The sequence below is a fragment of the Pogona vitticeps genome, chromosome 4, assembly GCF_051106095.1.
Source record: "Pogona vitticeps strain Pit_001003342236 chromosome 4, PviZW2.1, whole genome shotgun sequence".
Lineage (NCBI taxonomy): Eukaryota > Metazoa > Chordata > Lepidosauria > Squamata > Agamidae > Pogona > Pogona vitticeps.
The window spans coordinates 199,295,410-199,314,904 of NC_135786.1; the positions used below are offsets into that span (position 1 = coordinate 199,295,410).

General features: G+C 39.8%; 1 long non-coding RNA gene across 1 annotated transcript in view; it reads right to left on the minus strand.

Annotated features, from left to right (window-relative positions):
• Positions 1-16,536: 16,536 nt before the first annotated feature.
• The window catches only part of LOC140706945 (uncharacterized), a 125,769-nt gene continuing 122,810 nt past the window's right edge, over positions 16,537-19,495 (minus strand). Inside the window, exon 8 of the long non-coding RNA XR_013545423.1 lies at positions 16,537-18,995. This is a non-coding gene — a long non-coding RNA (uncharacterized LOC140706945). The remainder of the gene's footprint in view (positions 18,996-19,495) is intronic.

Below are 19,495 nucleotides of genomic sequence, written 5' to 3' on the forward strand. Positions count from 1 at the left end.
AACAGGCACCCGAAAATGGCCGCCGTATGGAGGATCTTCGCTGGACAAGCAGATATTCAGCCCATTGGAACGCATTGAACAGTTTTCAATACATTTCAATGGGCTTTTTTATTTCGCTTGATGATGTTTTCACTCTACAGCGATTTCACTGGAACGAATTAACGTCGTCAAGCAAGGCACCACTGTATTTGATCGTCGTACTTCGCTTTGAAGTCTATTAAGTGAGGCCCTGCTCACACAATGAAAATGTTTTCTAGTTTTTATGATACTTTCCATATCTCTGTTCTACTGAATCATGGGCACATGGTTTATATCCCAGGATGAATGTCCCAAGAACTTTTAGCAATACAAATTTTTTATTGATACTGTACATTGATATATCAGAAACAAGGCTCCCTCTAAGGTGTGCGACTGCGCGAGCACGCTTAACTCCACCCCCTCCACATAGCTTTCCTGTCCTCATTCACCCACAGATATCGTTTCCAGACCCTTTTGTTCCAGTCACAGTAGAACCCCATGCAGAGGGGCGGACTTGCACACAGGGAGGTGGAAATTAGAGGGAACATTGATTGAGAAGGGGGTTCTGTTTAGGAAAGTGCCCCTCTGTTGCTCTGGCTGTTCCTGCAGAAATGCATTGCACACAATAGACTTGGGATATCAATGCAGCAGTACTGGCGACCAACCCCACCCCCCAGCATTGGCATTCCAATGTTTCAATGTATCTTCCCATGGAATTAAAAAAGAATTACTTGCCAGTGATGTGATGGTGGTACCCTCCTCCCAATGACAAACTTTTACCAATGTATTGATCTATCAGGCCAAATATTTTTTTAAAAAATAATGTGCATGCTGCAGTAATGGTGGTCACCTTCATAGTTTCAATTCTGAAAAGAAATGGGACAGGTCATGTATACAGGCAATCCCAGTAAGGAATGCACTGGTGCAACAAAGGTACAAAATAACACAAGCCTCCTGGTGATGGGGAAATGTTTGCAACTTACACTGCTATCTGGGAAAATGTCTTGGTCTTGACTGTGTCATATTATCAGGGAAAAAATATGCCAACATAACTGGTGGATAACTACATAACATTTCCCTCATGTGACCAGGGCCTAACTTCTGGATGGTCCAGCCAGAGTCTTTTCTTGGTGGGAGATGCTCTTCAGCATCCATCCATTCGTCAAGGTGTATTCTTTTTGTTCTCCATAGGTTTCGTCTAGCCTCTTCTGGTTTAATATATAGAGCCTGAGATGTGTGCAGAAAACTTTTTCTTGATTTTAACCATTATCTAAGGGGTTAGCGTCCATGAAGTAGATGGGTTTAGTGCTTTTCCTTATTTCGTTCATTATTGGCTAGCACCTCTCTCTATACTCCTGGAGGGATAATGCCAGCCAAATAATAGATTTTTTTTCAGTGGGGGTGGGTTTCAGGCAGCTAGTAATAATATCACAAGATTCATTAACAGCTAGATCCATTTGTTTGGCATATGCTGATTTAGACCATATGGCACTAGCCTATTCTGCTGTGGGACAAAGCTGTTGTTCCTGTCCGTTAAAGGCAAGGAAGAGGTCATTGAATTTCTAAACAGAGCTGTGCTGCTTTGTTTCTCCCCATTTACCAAAATTAGCTCTTACTTTTTGATACAGTTTGGAAAGGAAGGATTGGAAATGTGTTTTCCCCTTGCATGCAGCCTTGTAGTTCAGATGACAAAATTGATTTCTCCCCACCATTACTAGCTGTTGGTGGAAGCTTGGAGTGAGAACTGTCATATTTCACTTTCAATAAGGATGTACTGAATTTTATTCATTTCTTCATACTCAAATTGAAAAGAACCTCAGATGGAGAAAACAATGTAGGTGAAACAAACTGAAATTGACAATTTGTCCACCCAGACAGAGGGCTTTGATCACATAGATCTTTAAAAAGCTCATGATTTGATCCCTGTGTACCCAGCTATGTTAGTCTGCATTAGAATTGTCACCTATTTTTCCTGAGAAGCATCTTATCTCGAAAGCTATAAGACAGACAGGCAGTCCCAAGCATCAGACAACATCTGATGCTTGGGACAACTATATATTGCATTTTGATCAGTGCAACTGGAAGAAAACTGTGTTCCAGGCATTCTGGTTTTGGAAAAATTTGCCTAGCCCCTCAAATTTCTTTATATCTGCAACTCCACAGCAGAAAAAAAGTTCAAATTAAAAAAAATTCAAATGCAATATAAACTGAAACTGATTTGTTGTTGTTGTTTAGTCGTTTAGTCATGACCCCATGGACCAGAGCACGCCAGGCCCTCCTGTCTTCCACTGCCTCCCGGAGTTGGGTCAAATTCATGTTGGTCGCTTTGATGACACTGTCCAACCATCTTGTCCTCTGTCATCCCCTTCTCTTCCTGCCTTCACACTTTCCTAACATCATGGTCTTTTCCAGGGAGTCTTCTCTTCTCATGAGATGACCAAAGTATTAGAGCCTCAGCTTCAGGATCTGTCCTTCCAGTGAGCACTCAGGGTTGATTTCCTTCAAAATGGATAGGTTTTTTCTCTTTGTAGTCCGGTGGACTCTCAAGAGTCTCCTCCAGCAGCACAATTCAAAAGTGTCAATTCTTCCGCGGTCAGCTTTCTTTATGATTTAGCTACCACTTTCTTACATCACTACAGGAAAAACCATAGCTTTGACTACTGTATTTGGACTTTTGTTGGCAACGTGATGTCTCTGCTTTTTAAATTGAAACTGATATCTGAATCAGAATCCTGATTCATAGCAGGCACTGGGTGATGTGGTGTGGCAGTTGTACAAGTTTTTGGTCCACGGTTATTTTGTCCTCAAACAGTACATGGCAGCCTCTCACTGATTTTGGAAATGAAAAGTCACAGACTAAGTCAGTTCATAATGAATAATGATCCGAGAATTTAGAACAGTTAAACTTAGTCTCCTCCCAAAAGTTTGACATGTCCTGTAGAGCTTAATGGATGTCACCCACTGTTTACATAACATGACATTATAAAAGTTATTTAATACCTCTGTTTCTGTTTTCCCCTTTCCATTGACCCAAAGAACAGCTGGATGTATACAGAAGTTTCAATTCTCACCACTGTGGTGGATCCCTGTTGTGCTGAGAAAAATACTAATCTTTATTGCCTAGTGGTATGTACTGTGATCTGCTCAAAATGAGCAGGTGCCTGGAGTGAGAGAAGTGAGGGGAGACACACATCTCTCAAAACAATTTTTAAAAGAAAAGGAATTAGCAAATTGGTATGAATAAGAATTAAAGGAGAAAAATAGTTGTGTGGTTATATTTAGTTAAGGAGTTTCAATTTAAAGTGGCATTATAAAACAGTAACCACTCTTAATTTTGGAAATGTAGAAAAATCATCCCCCTCCCGGTTTGATAACACTTTCTTAATAACATATGAAAAGCTATGCTGGAACAGAACAAAGGACTATTTAGTCCAAAGTTGTGTTCACAGAGTGGCCAGCCAGTTGCTGATCGGATGCCCCCCAACAGGATATGAGTGCAACTTCACCCTATACCTGTGCATCCTGCTAGGAGCAGGTATGCAGAAGCACACCAACTCTGACATAGGAGGTGATGTATAGTGTATAGCCATTCTGAGTAATGGCTATTGTTGGTTTGACCTCCATAAACTTATCTGGTATCTCTTTAAAGCTTCCATACTGGTAATCATCATATATATCCCACAGTTTAACTCTGTATTATTTTGTAGCTAGCATGGCCCACCATAACAAGCATCACAGCCCTTATTTGTATGTTATGTGTCATCAAGTGCATTTGAACTTATAGTAATGCTTGTAGGGTTTCCAAGGTATGTGAGATATTTAAGAAGTGGTTTCACCAGGGCCAGCTTACAGTGAGTTTCCAGGGCCAAGCAGGGATTTGAAGCCAAATCCTCTGATTCCTCATCCAGCATGCTCTCTACTATACTTCAATGCCTCACACAGTCCTCATTTACTCAGAAGTAATCTTTCTATGGTGAAAGTGGCTTTATCTCAGAATTTAGAAGCTTTTCTAAATCTATAATTCTGAGAAACCCTCACTGCCATGTTGTCTGGGGATTATTCTTCTAGGCAACCTTGCCCAGATGCAACATCTGTACAGGCCAGGGCCCCTGCAGAGATTTGAGAACCAGAAGTGAAACTCATAAGCTAAATGGAAAGAAATCCAAGTGAAGTTTAAAGGTCAGGCCTAATAGTTATCAGAAAACCAACATGGGGAGCCCAAGAAAAGTCATCAAGCATTACAAAAGTCATGCACAGTAAAGAACCAGCTGCAAAGGTCAGGCAAGGTATGGAGCAAGAAGAGGTGTGTTCAGCAAAGTCTCAGGCACAATTTTATATAGCCTAACCCAAATTAAAAGAGGCCTGCTTCTTGGGAGGAAAGCGATGACAAACCTAGACAGCATCTTAAAAAGCAGAGACATCACCTTGCCGACAAAAGTCCACATAGTCAAAGCTATGGTTTTTCCAGTACTGCTACTCTTGAGGAAATATTTTCTTCTAAGAAGTATTTCCCTGCAGCTGAATAATTAGTGGGAGCTTCCTGCCACACTTTTACCACATCCTCTTCCTTTGGCAACTTGAACCTCCACCCAGACCCCCTGTCCCCCTTTTCTGCATATATGTGTAGTCCACATCCCCTATAGCACAGCAAAAGGGGTCCAGCTCTTCCTCCACTTCTCCCCACCCCTCATTTTCAGACCGCGCTGAGTTGTTCTTACAGGTGCCTCATCCGTCTTCCTCCTTTCCCTCCTTTATCCCTGGCCCCTCTCCCTGGGACCTGGCTCCTCCCTTATCACCCTCTCCTCCTTTTCCACCTGTAGCCTGTCCACCTGTGTCTGCACCCTCCTGGAACCTGGGAACCCCAGTTTCCTCTTGGTCCTCTACAGGGCAAATAGTGAGGGTTGATGGCCCACTAGGAGTGCCCAGAGTGACCCCTCATGCACTGTTGTGGACATCTGTTTTCTGTCTTTGAAACAGTTTGGGAAAGTCATTTTTGGCCTACAATTCCCAGAACTCACTGAGGGATTCTGAGACGTCTCAAAAAAACAAACAAACAAACAAAAAACAACAACAACAACAAAAAACAAACAAACCTCTTCTAAGGTCCTTACTGAAACTAGATCAGGTAGAAACCTGATGACTACAGTGGCAGAATGCATAAGGAGAAGGAATCAGAGAAAAAGCTACCTGAACAAACACAAAGAGAAGAGCCCCATAAAATTTAGCGTGTTGTGAAGTCTGTACTGCTTCCTCCTTTGCTGTGCTATGAAGAACTGTCCTCTATGAAATGAACTGTGAATTAACATATTCACTTTAACCTTGCTACAATCTTGCATAATTACATAATCTCTCCCTGTGTTGCCATAGGTAATAGTTTTAACAACTATTTCTCTAGCTGAGAGAGGATGAGGTATCACTGAGGAAAAGATTAGCAAGTCGCAGGAGTTGAGCAAATGAAGATTGAAAAGCTGGGACAGAAATGGCAGGATGCATTTTTAATAGTAAGAGACCTAAATGAATCAGGAATAATAACTACTTAAATAAATACGCATCTGTGATGCAGTAAAGGCTGGGAAAGAATAGCTGTGAGAAAATATTAGCATGTCTTTGTGCATTTATTTATTTATTTATTTATTTATTTATTTATTTATTTATTTATTTATTTATTTATTTATTTATTTATTTATTTATTTATTTATTTGCTGCCCATCTAGAACGTATTTCCTCTACGAGGTTTTTAAATGTCAAACAATGATCACCAAAACTTGACAGCCTTTGATGGAAACCCTGTTTCTTATGTTATACCACATAAAACTGATTACATCACCAGTCACTGCAAAAAAAAATTTAAGTAAACAATTTTCAGTTTCTCCCGAGAAGGTCCTAAGGCTCCTGTGGAATCTCTTTCATCATTGAGAATGGGATGGGGGCAAAAAATGGCAACAGCTGATGTCATCAGCCTTACATGGTGTAACTTCTGGGACCAGGATTTCAGTCACTGAATAATCATTCAGCATTGGCAGGTCTAAATCCAGATGTTTATTTAGTGTTTATTTGTTGTTGTTGTTTTGTAGGCTGCCTTTCTCCTGTTAAGGGGACCCAATGCAGCTCACAATATTCAAAAGAATGCAATTAAAAATATAAGTTAAACTATATGCTAATAAAATACAACAGAATAACCAAAAGCAAGTAAACATTTTAAACTGTCTTAACTTTACAAAGGCATTCAAAGAAAGCATTTGTGGACTCAGTCATGATTGTTAAAAGCCTTCCTTGTTCTTCAGCTGTCGATGGGAGAATAAAAGGGAGGGCCTGATCTCCCAATGGAGAACATTGATCCTTTCCACAAAATACTATCTATCAGGCAGTTTTTATATCCCCCAAGGATAAGCAATCTCTGCCTAGTACATCCAGAACCTCTAGTGGAGAAAACCTGGAAGAAAATAGGCTGCCAGATGGAGGAGGCAGGAGAAGGAGATCCTGGCTGTCCTGGGAAGGGGCCTGGGGAGACGCCAAGGAGGAACTTTCTGAGACCTATTGGGCTGAGGTGTCCCTGGAGGGAAAAACCAAAGTTCCTGGAGGAATGGGACTGTATCTTTAAGGAAGATCCCTGAATATCGTCTTGGTGCAATTACAGGTCCCTAAAGGGGAAGGACGAATGCTCCAAAAACCCCAGCTGCCATGTTGGCACTTCTGTTGTGGGGGGAGTATCCTTTAACCAGAGAGCTGGAGGAGGACAGAGAGTAAACCTGGGGAGCTGAAGGCCACCCAGATCCAATGTTGGCAGAGGAAAATGCTAATAGGAATGCCAGAGTCAGAATAAGAGGGAAGAGATCAGGCCATCATGTTGGAGAAGCTGAGGACCTCTGGGAAGAGACTTCTCATCTACTTGCCCTCTCATTGCAGACAAACTGGCCCTCACTTCTACTTAACACCTTGATACTGACAGAATCTCAGGGCTGGCTTAAGGACTAATGAGAAACCAGGTTCCTTAGTGACAGTAACCAGGGTAGTTGAGGAGGATGTGGATCTCCTGGTGAAGGGAAAATGGAGGCTGGAGATGAATACTAGCTTAACTGTGTCAGAGGACTCTAAGTGTATTACAGAACCATTGAATGTTTCTCCTCTCCCAGTTCTAGTAAACCCTTTTGTGTTTGAACATTCTCATCTGGAGTTTATGGATCAGAGAATGGAGGATTCCCCGCTGAACAGGCCAGGGCTGCCAGGGATTACATGGGGACTATAGTTTCTATAAACCATACCCATGCTGATCACACCCAAAATTCTACAGCCAGCTGCCTGTGAAAAGCTAGGATGGATGGATGGATGGATGGATGGATGGATGGATGGATGGATGGATGGAAGGAAGGAAGGAAGGAAGGAAGGAAGGAAGGAAGGAAGGAAGGAAGGAAGGAAGGAAGGAAGGAAGGAAGGAGTTTTCCAAGATCTGAGCAGGATCCAATCCCCCATCATGATAAAGGTCTCAGTTTCAATGTTTCCACTCTAGGAGGTTGCCTTTATTTTTGTCACCAAGAACTTCGCTGTCCACTATAATGTTCTTATCAGAAAATTAAAACTCAGCAGTGCTTTTCTCTAACTTTATTGCAATGCCTCAGCAAGGCTCAAAAAGTGAAACTAAAAAACTAGAACTGCAAGGGACACATTCTATGTTTTAAGCCTTAACAGTCTAGTCTCTTTTATTTCCTGACCAATATTTCTTAAAGGGATATAACTCTTAAAGGAATATAACACCAGTTCCTCCAACTGTATCAATAGCATCTTGGTCTTCATTTGCTAGCAACTTATGAACACATGAGTGGATTGCCAGAGACTCTTGCTGGAGCATTTCCAGCAGCAGAGTCCCTTTTTTGCCCAAATGAGTTCATAACATGGAGACTGAAATAGGGTTGCAGAGAAGTTTTTTTGTTTAGGAATAAACCTTTCTCATTTTCTTTCCTTTTTTCCAAGATCTGTTTCTGCCTGTAGTCTGTCAGACCACTATTGAAATATTTGCAAGAAGGCAGTCCTGTCTTGGCCACAAGAACCAGGTGTCAGGTCAGAACGTCTGTTGCTTAAACATCTCCTTAAGAATGTTATAGAATTTTACAGACCTCTAATAAAAATTAGAAGTCTTATGTTCTTCACAACTGGCATTTATTTCAGAAAGGGTTAAATCCAGAATGAAATCAGATAACTATTTCCAACCACATCAAAATTCATCTGGGTATCAAAGTAAAAGTTGGGTCCTTGTTGCAATAATTCTAGGTAACCTGAGCTTTCTTATTTCTACAAGCTTTATTTATCTACATTGCTCCTATGTTTCATATGCACAAAAGTACTTCAAAGTTGTTGAAGTATTGTTTTTGTGAGGTGACTTCAGGCTCTGGCACTCACTTCTACCCATTCCCAGCCAAATGGAAATGGATGCATGAAAATATATGTGCTTATGTGTTGCTCCAAATGAACATGGAACCAAGAAATGATGGGGGGATTGAAGAATAGAGCTTACAAGGCTGAAGTGCACAGGCTCTGGGAGGCAATCCAAAATCTGAAAATCTGAACGCTGGAAGATTTATTATCCACTCATATGGATTACCAGTTCTTTCAGATATAACACTCTCTCATAAGAAGCCATAGAAGACCTCAGAAACAACAACAAAAAAGGGGCCAATTTCAGTATTTAATGATTTAGAATGCTCTGAAAATCCTATGCCTAGCCACTATATTCAATCAAACAATTTTTGTCTCCCAGAACTGCTCATCCTCAGATTTGTCTTCTCCCTTATCCTGGAGACAAGGAAAAACATAGCAAATCTCCCTGAGACTTCTGCTGTTTTACTAGCCCTGTACTACTAACAGAAAACTATTGCTGCTTACGGAAACCTTCTTTGCATCCTCTTGCAAGTATAAAATCCAATATGTTGCAGTACATGCTCTTGCACAAACCTTTTACATTAGTTCTTGCAAAAGATGTTGTGCTGGTTGTTGTGAGTTTTTCGGGCTCTTTGGCCATGTTCTGAAGGTTGTTCTTCTTAACATTTCGCCAGTCTCTATGGCCGGCATCTTCAGAGGACAGGAAGAACAATGTTAGGAAGAACAACCTTCAGAACATGGCCAAATGGCCCGAAAAACCCACAACAACCATTAGACCCTGGCCAAATACGTTGTTGTGCTGTTTGCTCCAGAAAAAGTTTCACAAGCTACTGCACATTCCATCACTCAAGGCCTTTCACAAGGAAGTTTCCAACTAGGGATAAAAGATTCCAGCTCTTAGTTGCTGTGCAAGGCATTGTCCAACCACTGCATGACATTCTGTTAGCTGTTTCCTAAGGCAGTTTTGTAAGCTCTTTCACAAAACTTTGTATTAACTGCTTCACAAGACTTGCACAGCTCAGTACAACTTTGTGGAACTAGTTGTGCTGCCAGTGGTTGGGCATGTACTAGCAGAAAATGATACCTTTGCACTTTTGCCATTTATGTAGGCCATTATGTAGCATACTGCCTTTGGGAACTGGTAGACAGAAGAAGGATAGAAGAAGCACCATGCTCAATCAAACCAAAGGTCTCTCTCCTCCAGCATTCTCTTCACACAGTGACCAACTAGATCCCTCAGAGAAGCCTGCCCATAGGACTTGAGCTGAAAACTACCTCACGGTCGTGTTTTCCACCAATTGGTAGGTAAAAGGTATATTGTCTCCAGTCCTCAAGGTAACATATAGCCACCATGACTAGAAGCCATGAGTTGTGATTTAGTTTAATCATCTATACAAGTCATCCAGTTTGGTAGCTCTTGTAGCAGATTCCACAGTATTGTAGTCCAATTCATCTATTTTACCTGAACGCTTATAGGGCTAAATGAGCGATATGAATGGACCCCTGTATATAAAGCCTTATGTCTCAAAACTGTCTAGAAGTCACTTAGACCTTTTTTATGTACCATGTGATGGCCTAGAAAGGAGGCTTTAAGGGCATTCAAGTGAACTGGGAAACCTGACAAGGCAGGGCTCTAAACACAGGAATGCTATAAGCGTGGACATGTCTTTAAAGCCATCTTTGCACACCTTTGCCTTAGCCACATTAAGGTCTGAGAGAGATGGGAATGTAAGGAATAAGGTATATGGGCTTTTTCATCCCACTCTGTACTACATTATATTAAATTACTTTGAACTACATTTTAATATCTATCATCCCAATTTAGAGAGAAAATGTATTTTTGGTCCCTTTTCCTTCTACCACCATAAAGAATTTGGTGTCATCCCTGCACATGACCACTTTGCTTCTATATTGTAAAAAAAATTGTGGGTCTCAATGCAGGTCCTTGAGGGACTCCACTCTTGTCCTGGCTCTAATGAGAAATGATCACTTATATCCTGCTGCCTGGTTCTTGTTATTTAACTGTTATCCACCATTGTGTAACAGACCATCTCCCCTTATCCTATGACTGATTGACTATGTCTTTGAAAAGAGAGGGCCTTGACCTAGTAGAATTCCTTGTTCCTTTAATTTCATAAATTCATATAGATGGTGTAACATCCATTCATTTCTGAGTTATGGTGATGCTTTTCAGGGTATTTTAGGTAGAGAGTCCTCAGAAGTGATTACCCATTCCCTTCTTCTGGGGACATCCTGGGACTGTGCAGGCTGGCTCTGTTCATAGAAGACCCAGTGGAGAATTGAACTTCCAGTCTTTGACTCCACAGCCAGCCACCTAATGCACTGAGCTATCCAGCCAGCTAAGTCATGTATAAACCAACACAAATATGTAATCCACAATTTATAAATTATAATTGCTGAACTTACAATTTACTATGGTGTTCTGTGAAATCTACTGGGGGTATCACTGAACTGTTCTCTCTCTTCAGTGGTTAGAAACACTAAACTACACAAGCACAAGGTATGGATCAGTACACTGTACGGCGTGTTCCAGTGGCTTTAAGCATGCCTCACTGTGAGATGAATTGTGAAATAACCTCATAGTCTGAAATGCTGGAAATCTGGAGCACAGTATGGGAATAAGGGATGCAAACCATCAAGTGGCCTATGAACTGCGAGGTGTTGGAGAAAAAAAAATGACAGAAATGTACAAACATGTTTATTTCTGTCTGCTGAATGTCCAGGGGAAATGTTAAACAGGTCTCTCCACCCCCACCCCAATTTTAAATCGAATTGTGTCTATTTAATATAAACATATGTGCATTCTAATTCATCTTGCATATTCACTTACTCATTAGTGGCATGTTGCAAATTATCTGATTAAATTATCTCTCTGCTTCGCTTTAGCAATATTAAAATGGTTCAATGGTAATATCTCAGGATAAGTATTTGGAACAGCTATATTTTTGTATCTAAATGTAGAAGGTGGTTCTTATGGCTGTAGGTAACAGAGATAAACAACTGGAGAGATTTGGCACAGAACATTTTATTTACAGGCAAAACATTGTACACTAAGCATCTAGTTAGGTATGGAAGCCTTGGATATAATTATTTTAAATTTCTTATACAGTACAGTAATTGTAGATTGGGGTGTCAATGACTGGCACTGGATTCCCTCCATATACACTTGCTGGAAGTAAACATGTAAATCCTATGAAATATTGGTTTAACCTAAAGGGATGACCAAGGGAGCTAAGAGAGAGCAAGGCTGTAAGAGTTTGAATCTCAGAAAGAGTGGGAGCGCTGAAGAGGCCAGAGCTGCTATTACCAGTTGGACCACTAAGGCCCTTGACAACCTGGTTTAGGGTTTTGAAGATTCTCCTGTGTTATGGATACCCAACCCAGTCAAGAAAGATATCTTGGATCTTTGTCTGACTTTGAAATCAAAGGGACACCTGAATGTTGCAAATTCTACAAGCAACTTCTACCTTGGTGCTGTTGCCAAAGGTTTGAGTGCACAAATTTTGTTGTTATTCGAATTGTTCATGTAGTCATTTATATGAACACAAATAAGAAGATACTTATTTTGTGCAATTGTGTTTTCAAGTTTCATCAGTAGTAAGCAAATAGCCCCATAGAACTTAAAAGTGTTAGATATAGACAATAAATAAATATGTAATATGTATGTTTTTCCTACTTCTGAATGTACTGATAGAATTTAAATGTTGCATGTGAGGTGACCTTGGCAGACATATATGCAAAAAATTGCAAACCGCATGAATATTATTGCAGCACAATAAAATCCAGCTGAAAAAATTAATATTGCTATTTATACTGTTTTATGAAGATATTAAGAGATAGTGCTATTATTTCTCTCTTTTTTTGAACTATAATTGTACAGAATCTAAAGCACTCACAAAAGTTGAAGGGATGGAAAGAAGGGGGGAGGGAACTTGAATATTTGATATTTATATCAAATAGTTGGATAATATTAATTTCCCTCAGAAGAACAAAATATACATTTGCAGCCTTCGAAACCAGTTTATTAAATAGGCAAACAAATGCTTTCACCTTAATTTTTATTATTCATTTTATGAATTAGCCCTAGTTTACTAGTTTTTAATGATGCTGACATATTTTTGAATACTATTAGCATAGCAATCAGGCTTGTTCTCAAGTTATTGAATGGCGTGTTAACTCCCAAAATAAATAGACATGAGGTTGGGAAAGATGAGCTGTCACTTTGGGAAAGGTTTAGTGATCTGAATTAAAAGGCACTTCTAATTGAAAAGTGCAATAGTGTCAGGATGTGGAGAAAATAAAATCACTTTGAATGAGTTCATGCTGATTTTCAAGGAATGTTTATAGAACTAATACAATTCAAGAATTAGCTTATATCATTGGGCAAAAATGCACAAACAACCAAATGCAGTTGTGAAGTATTCAGAATGACATATTGCTGTAAAGCATTCTTTGTGGGTCCATGTTTTTAAGTTAAGAGACCTAATTTGTTCTTCCTAAATTAAAGTGTGGATGATTATTCTTTGGATTTCACACTTTTCTGAATTATGCAATTCAATTCTCATCTTAAAAATGCATACAAAAATATGCATACCAGGTACAGCTGCATACAAAATTATGTGCACCAAAGAAAGACATACTGAAAAAAAAAATACATATATTAGGGACAGAGGTGTACAAAATGCATATATTAAGTAAATTGCCTACAAGAATTTAAAAATCCACAAATGTTTACTGCTCAATGAGGTGGAAATTATACAGAATGGATTTAGGACTGAAAAACTGCTAGAGAATATATATTTATTGGCTAGAATCCCATTAATCAGCAAAGCTGGTGTAAGTCAACCAATGTAAGTCATAGCAGCAAATTATCACTACTTAAGGTGTTGAGGCTTGCATTATCCCTCATGTGCCAAATCACACAACCAGTGGTTAGTGGGGAATGTAAGCCTTGACTATTTAACTAGCAAGGAATTTGCTACTATGACCTATACCAGCAATAGGATTTTGAACATTGATTTGTAGATTCCTGGATAGTATAATCAAAGAGAACAGAGGGATATTTACATAACCTTACTGATTGTTCCACCTACATGAATTCATATGCCTACTCTAATTGTGGAAAAGAACTGGCTATATGGCATGGAAGGATGTAGATGACTAGTTTCTGAAAGTTTTTCACGTAGCTATGCTGGCTCTCTGACAACATGTATTTTATAAGAAACATGTCTGTGGAAACATTTAGAGCAAACTTAACTTATAGCTTGTCCAGTATGACATTGTTGTTGTTTAGTTGCTAAGTCGTGTCCAACTCTTTGTGACCACATGGATCAGAGCACGCCAGGCCCTCCTGCCTTCCACTGCCTCCCAGAGCTGGGTCAAATTCATGTCGGTAGCTTCAGTGACACTGTCCAACCACCTTGTCCTCTGTCATCCCCTTCTCTTGCCCTCACACTTTCCCAACATCAGGGTCTTTTCCAGGGAATCTTCCCTTCTCATGAGATGGCCAAAGTATTGGAGCCTCAGCTTCAGGATTTGTCCTTCCAGTGAGCTCTCAGGTTTGATTTCCTTCAAAAAGGATAGGTTTGGTCTCTTTGCAGTCCAGGGGACTTTCAAGAGTCTCCTCCAGCACCACAATTCAAAAGCATCCATTCTTCGGAAGCTCTCACTTCCATACATTGCTACTGGGAAAGCCATAGCTTTCACTATGTAGACTATTGTTGGCAAGGTGATGACTCTGCTTTTTAAGATGATGTCTAAGTTTGTCATCGCTTTCCTCCCAAGAAGCAGGTGTCTTTTAATTTTGTGGCTGCTGTCCCATCTGCAGGGATCATGGAGCCCAAGAAAGTAAAATTTGTCACTTCCTCCATATCTTCCCCTTCTATTTGCCAGGAGGAAAAGGACCAGTGGCTATGATCTTAGTTTTTTTGATGTTGAGCTTCAGACTCATTAAGAGGTTCTTTAATTCCGCCTCACTTTCTGCCATCAGAGTGGTATCATCTGCATATCTGAGGATGTTGATATTTCTTCTGGCAATCTTAATTCTGGTTTGGGATTCATCCAGTCCAGCCTTTGACATGATGTCTTCTTCATAGAAGTTAAATAAGCAGGGAGACAATATACATCCTTGTCGTACTCCTTTCCCAATTTTGAACTGATCAGTTGTTCCATATCCAGTACTAACTGCTGCTTTCTGTCCCACATATAGGTTTCTCAGGAGATAGATAAGGTGTTGAGGCACTCCCATTTCTTTAAGAACTTGCCATAGTTTGCTGTGGTCCACACAGTCAAAGGCTTTTACGTAGTCAATGAAGTAGAAGTAGATGTTTTTCTGGAACTCTCTGGCTTTCTCCATAATCAAGTTCATTTGGTCTTGATTTCCTCTGCCCCTTTGAAATCCAGCTTGTACTTCTGGGAGTTCTTGGTCCACATACTGATGAAGCCTACCTTGTAGGATTTTGAGCATAACCTTGCTAGCGTGTGAAATGAGTGCAATTTTACAGTAGTTGGAGCATTCTTTGGCACTGCCCTTCTTTGGGATTGGGATGTAGACTGATCTTTTCCAATCCTCTGGACATTGCTGAGTTTTCCAAACTTGCTGGCATATTGAACATAGCACCTTAACAGCGTCATCTTTTAAGATTTTAAATAGTTCCACTGGAATGCCATCACCTCCACTGGCCTTGTTGTTAGGCATGCTTTACTTCACTCTCCAGGATGTCTGGCCCAAGGTAAGGAACCACACTATCTGGGTTGTCTGGGACATCCAGATCTTTCTGGTATAATTCCTCTGTGCATTGTTGCCACCTCTTCTTGATGTCTTCTGCTTCTGTTCGGTCCCTCCCATTTTTGTCCTTTATCATGTCCATCTTTGCACAAAATGTTCCTTTAATATCTCCAGTTTTCTTGAACAGATTTCTGGTTTTTCCCTTTCTATATATAGGAGACTGGCATAGCACAATTCTAATGCCATGCTAGGTTGACACATTGCTCTTTTGATATGCCAGCTTAATTTTAAAAAGAAAGAAAGAAAGTCACTGCAGCCAGCTGAATGATAGCTACAAGAAAAGGAGGGGAAGGCGGCTATGTTAACTCCATCGGCTCTGCCCCAACAAGGCAGTGCAGCCCCATCAGAGCCCCAACTGAGGAGACAGGCAGGAAAAAAGGAAGAGTTTGCCTCCCTTCCATCTCCCCAGCCTTCATCCCAATGTTTTCAATCATACCAGTACTGCTGCCGCAAATTTTGCCCACTGTCACTGTTCTCTGTGACTGTCTTACTCAAAAGTAAACCAGGTAAATTTACACATCAGTAAAAAAGGTAAATTTACTCACAAGTATACCAGTGATTCAAAGATTTGTGGGGACCCTTCTTAAAGGAGAATAAATGTTTCCAATGTGAAGGGAAGGGTCACTCAAGTAAGACATAAAATAGAGTGCACTAAATAAAAGAACCTTTTAATTGCAATTTCCCCTGTCTGGACAGCCCTTTTAAATAAATATGTGGTTTCCTTTTTTAAAAGAGTTGCAAGTTTATGAAAAAGCCAGCACTTTAATCTTTTCGATGCATATATAAATATATACAAAATATTTAGAATTCCAGCTATTTAGGGGTTAAACATCGAGGCCTGTCTATAGCTCATTTCTATAGTAACCACAAGATGGAGACTTTTTTTAATGGGCACCTAATAATTAGAAAGTGCTAGAAGGTATAACAATATAATGAATCAAAACTGATAGACTTGTGGGTTTCCATAGAAACATGTATAATTATGATAATCGGTCCCTGGCGAACCCTCAAAATCGTATACATTCAGTTAAATGCAATAAACATTAGGCACTATTTAGTGAGCTGTGATGCAAATTAACAGTGTGAGATACAGGGAGGCAATGAATAAAATTGCTGTACAGTTTATCTCAAACTAATTTCCCAGATTGCTTTAATAGGTACGCTACTTGTAGATGGGAAGCACAGAAAACTGTATTTTGTTAGTGGCAGTACTAACAATAATAATATGTCAAAAAGTGGGTTGAATAATTTTTAATTTCCACATTGATCAAGAATTTACAGCAGCACATTATTACATGAGGAATCTGGGCATCAAATGACCCAGTGGGGTTCAAATTCTTTCTTTCTTTCTTTCTTTCTTTCTTTCTTTCTTTCTTTCTTTCTTTCTTTCTTTCTTTCTTTCTTTCTTTCTTTCTTTCTTTCTTTCTTTCTTTCTTTCTTTCTTTCTTAATAAATACATATATGTATTTTCTCTTTTGACCAAACTGATGTTACAAACATCAATATTTCTTCCACTGCATAAAAATTGAATGGCATAGCTTATGGCTGCAAAACATATGACTACGATTTGAGTGTAATCCTGTAAAAGAAAAGAAATGTCAAAACTAATCCCGGGCTCTGATGAGACATGTGGTAGCAACATGCATGTGCAGGGATACGTGTTAAGGCCTGCTTCTATTACTGAAATGTGTCATGTTCTTCGCTATGTAGTGAGATCACCAAGGAGAAGAAGGCTGATGAGCAGAGAGCTTCTGGAATGAACTATCTCCACATCTGCTACATAAAATTGTAATGGACAATTGAAAACAAAATGCAACAACCCTATTCACAACTTGGCATCCATTAAAACTAACACTTTCAGGGGGGAGCTATGCACCAGTTTTATGAGATGCCAGTTGGTCACTAGAGCACAGGATGAATTTCTGTGAAAAGATGTTTCAGGTAAGCCATTACACTGCTTGCCTAGCCTTCACTGATTCTCTTGTCCAAGCAAGTCATATCAATATTTTGGAACTTGGTACACAGTCAGACCTTTATTCATGTAGATATCAGTGGCTGCGATCTTCCTACAGCTATTTCTGACTTGTAGAACATAAAGTACATCCAACTAAAGCCATCACTCATCTCCATAGTGCAGCAGTTTTCTGCATTTGGTTCGCATGGATGAAGTAGTCCCATGAACCCAATCTTATTTGGAAGTGGATTTTCCCCCTGCATGCATAAGAGAAACATCCCCTGAAGTATCAAAGCTTAAGGCTTGTTTCTGCATATAATAACTTATTCAAACTCTTAGCTGATCTTTTTAATACAATGGTAGGTGACATAGGAAAATCTAGAGGCCCATTTTCTGCTTCCAGCACCCACCAGGGGCTGCACCTGCCTTTAAATGAGTAGCAATTATTTAAAAGAAAACCAAAAGTGAGGTTTGTTGGAAGATTGTGTCAAGGTTTTTTTGCTGGGGGGGTTCAGGTTCCAGTGGAGGTTGGGGGCTTCTTAAAAATTTTAGGAGCTGCAACTCACCCTTTTTTGCCCCAAAAACAGTGGGACTGGAGGGGGGGACCAGTAGCCACAAAAACAGCCTCAAGGGGCACAAGCAGCCCCTCTCCCTCACTTTGCCCACTCCCACGATAACCAGTAAGACGGAGAAAAGCCAAGTGTAACTCACCGGCAGTATAGATGTGCCAGAGCATTTTAAAGGGGAGTGGCTATCAGAAGAGAAGGTCTTTATAGGAATGACTGACTACAATGTGTATGGAGTAATATGAAACTAATGATCTGTAGAGAATGTAGCAGAAGAAGATGTGAGACATAACACAGGCAGCAGGTCATTGTGTTTTAAATAGCTGACAGGAAATGTAAAATTTCAGCCTCTTCTACTTAACCAACTTTTGGATACAGAAACAGATGAATGTCATATTTCTGATCAGTATTAGGGCTGCAGATTTTCAGTCCTGAGTCTGCTCAATTTTCACATCAAGTGACAAATTTTTATTTTTGTACGCATTTTTCCTGGAATATGCTTTTTGTATATTTGTATCTCCTTAGCTATCTTTTTGTGTACACCATTTCCTAATATGCGTATTTTGTACCTGCTTTTTGAATAAGGAGTATATTATCATATTTAGAGATGTGCAGAAAATTATTCCACTATAATAATTGTGCTGAGGCAAGCAGCCGCGGGAAGTATTTGCTTTGTGGAGTACAGCTCCAGAAGCCCAAAGCCAGCATGGCCACAAATGCCTGTGGATAAGTGAAATAAGTTTCTTCCTTTCTCTAGGAAGTGTGAACTATTTCAGTTGTATTTAAAATGTGGACTATCTCATCATGGGATTTTCAAGGTGTGAAATATTCAAGAACAATTTCCCACTGTTGGGGAAACATCCTCTGCCAATATCATCTTCCACTACTGCTGCTGCTTGATAGCTGTCCCCCAGGTGTTTCTCTACCCTCATCACCACTGGTACTGCCCATTCTCTTCTGATGATGTGAACATTAATCTTGAAGAGGGTGGATGCATCTTAGTCTGGTGTCTCAGCTTTAACTGTTCCACCTTGGGTATCCCTGCTAGGAGTCCAGCCTCGTGATGGCATTGCTTTTGGATTTCCTGGCTCCATTAAGATGTTCATCCAAGACAGAAGTATATCGTGGACCAAATAAAATCCCATCTTTACCTGGATGTTCTTCAAATTCTGATGGAATTAAATTTACTGCCATGCAAGTAGTTCAAGTTAATTGGGATATGAAGAGATCTGCTGGCCACTTCATTTGGTTTGGTGCCTGTGTTAGAGGTTGAGGCCTGAAATTAAAGTGGAGAAGAGACTCAGGAAAGTACAGGCCACAAAACTGAGAATCTGAAATAAGGGCATAACAGTCAGAACACTGTGTCCTTGCCATTATTGTTGTCATCTCCACTGCCACCATCACCGTACAATCACAATAAGTTCACAATGGAGACATCCTAAAAGATTTACGGTCAGACCATTTAACTATTTGCTTTATCAATTTGTGAACAGGAATATTTAGAATGGCCTATTTTATCTTCTTCCAAAACACAAAACAGTACAGAGCTCCTTGTGTTGCCTTTCCTTTACCCTTCCTCAGACACCAATTAATTTGTTATGACTTATGGTGAAATATCTTGTGTATCACAACAAAAGTCTCCAATTTTAATTTAAAAACATGGGCTCAGATTTATTCATTACATGGCCTTAAATTTATTTCTTAAAAATAATAATAATAATATTATGTCTAATGGTAGATCATGTTAATGAATTTTTTCTTAAAAAAATAAATCAA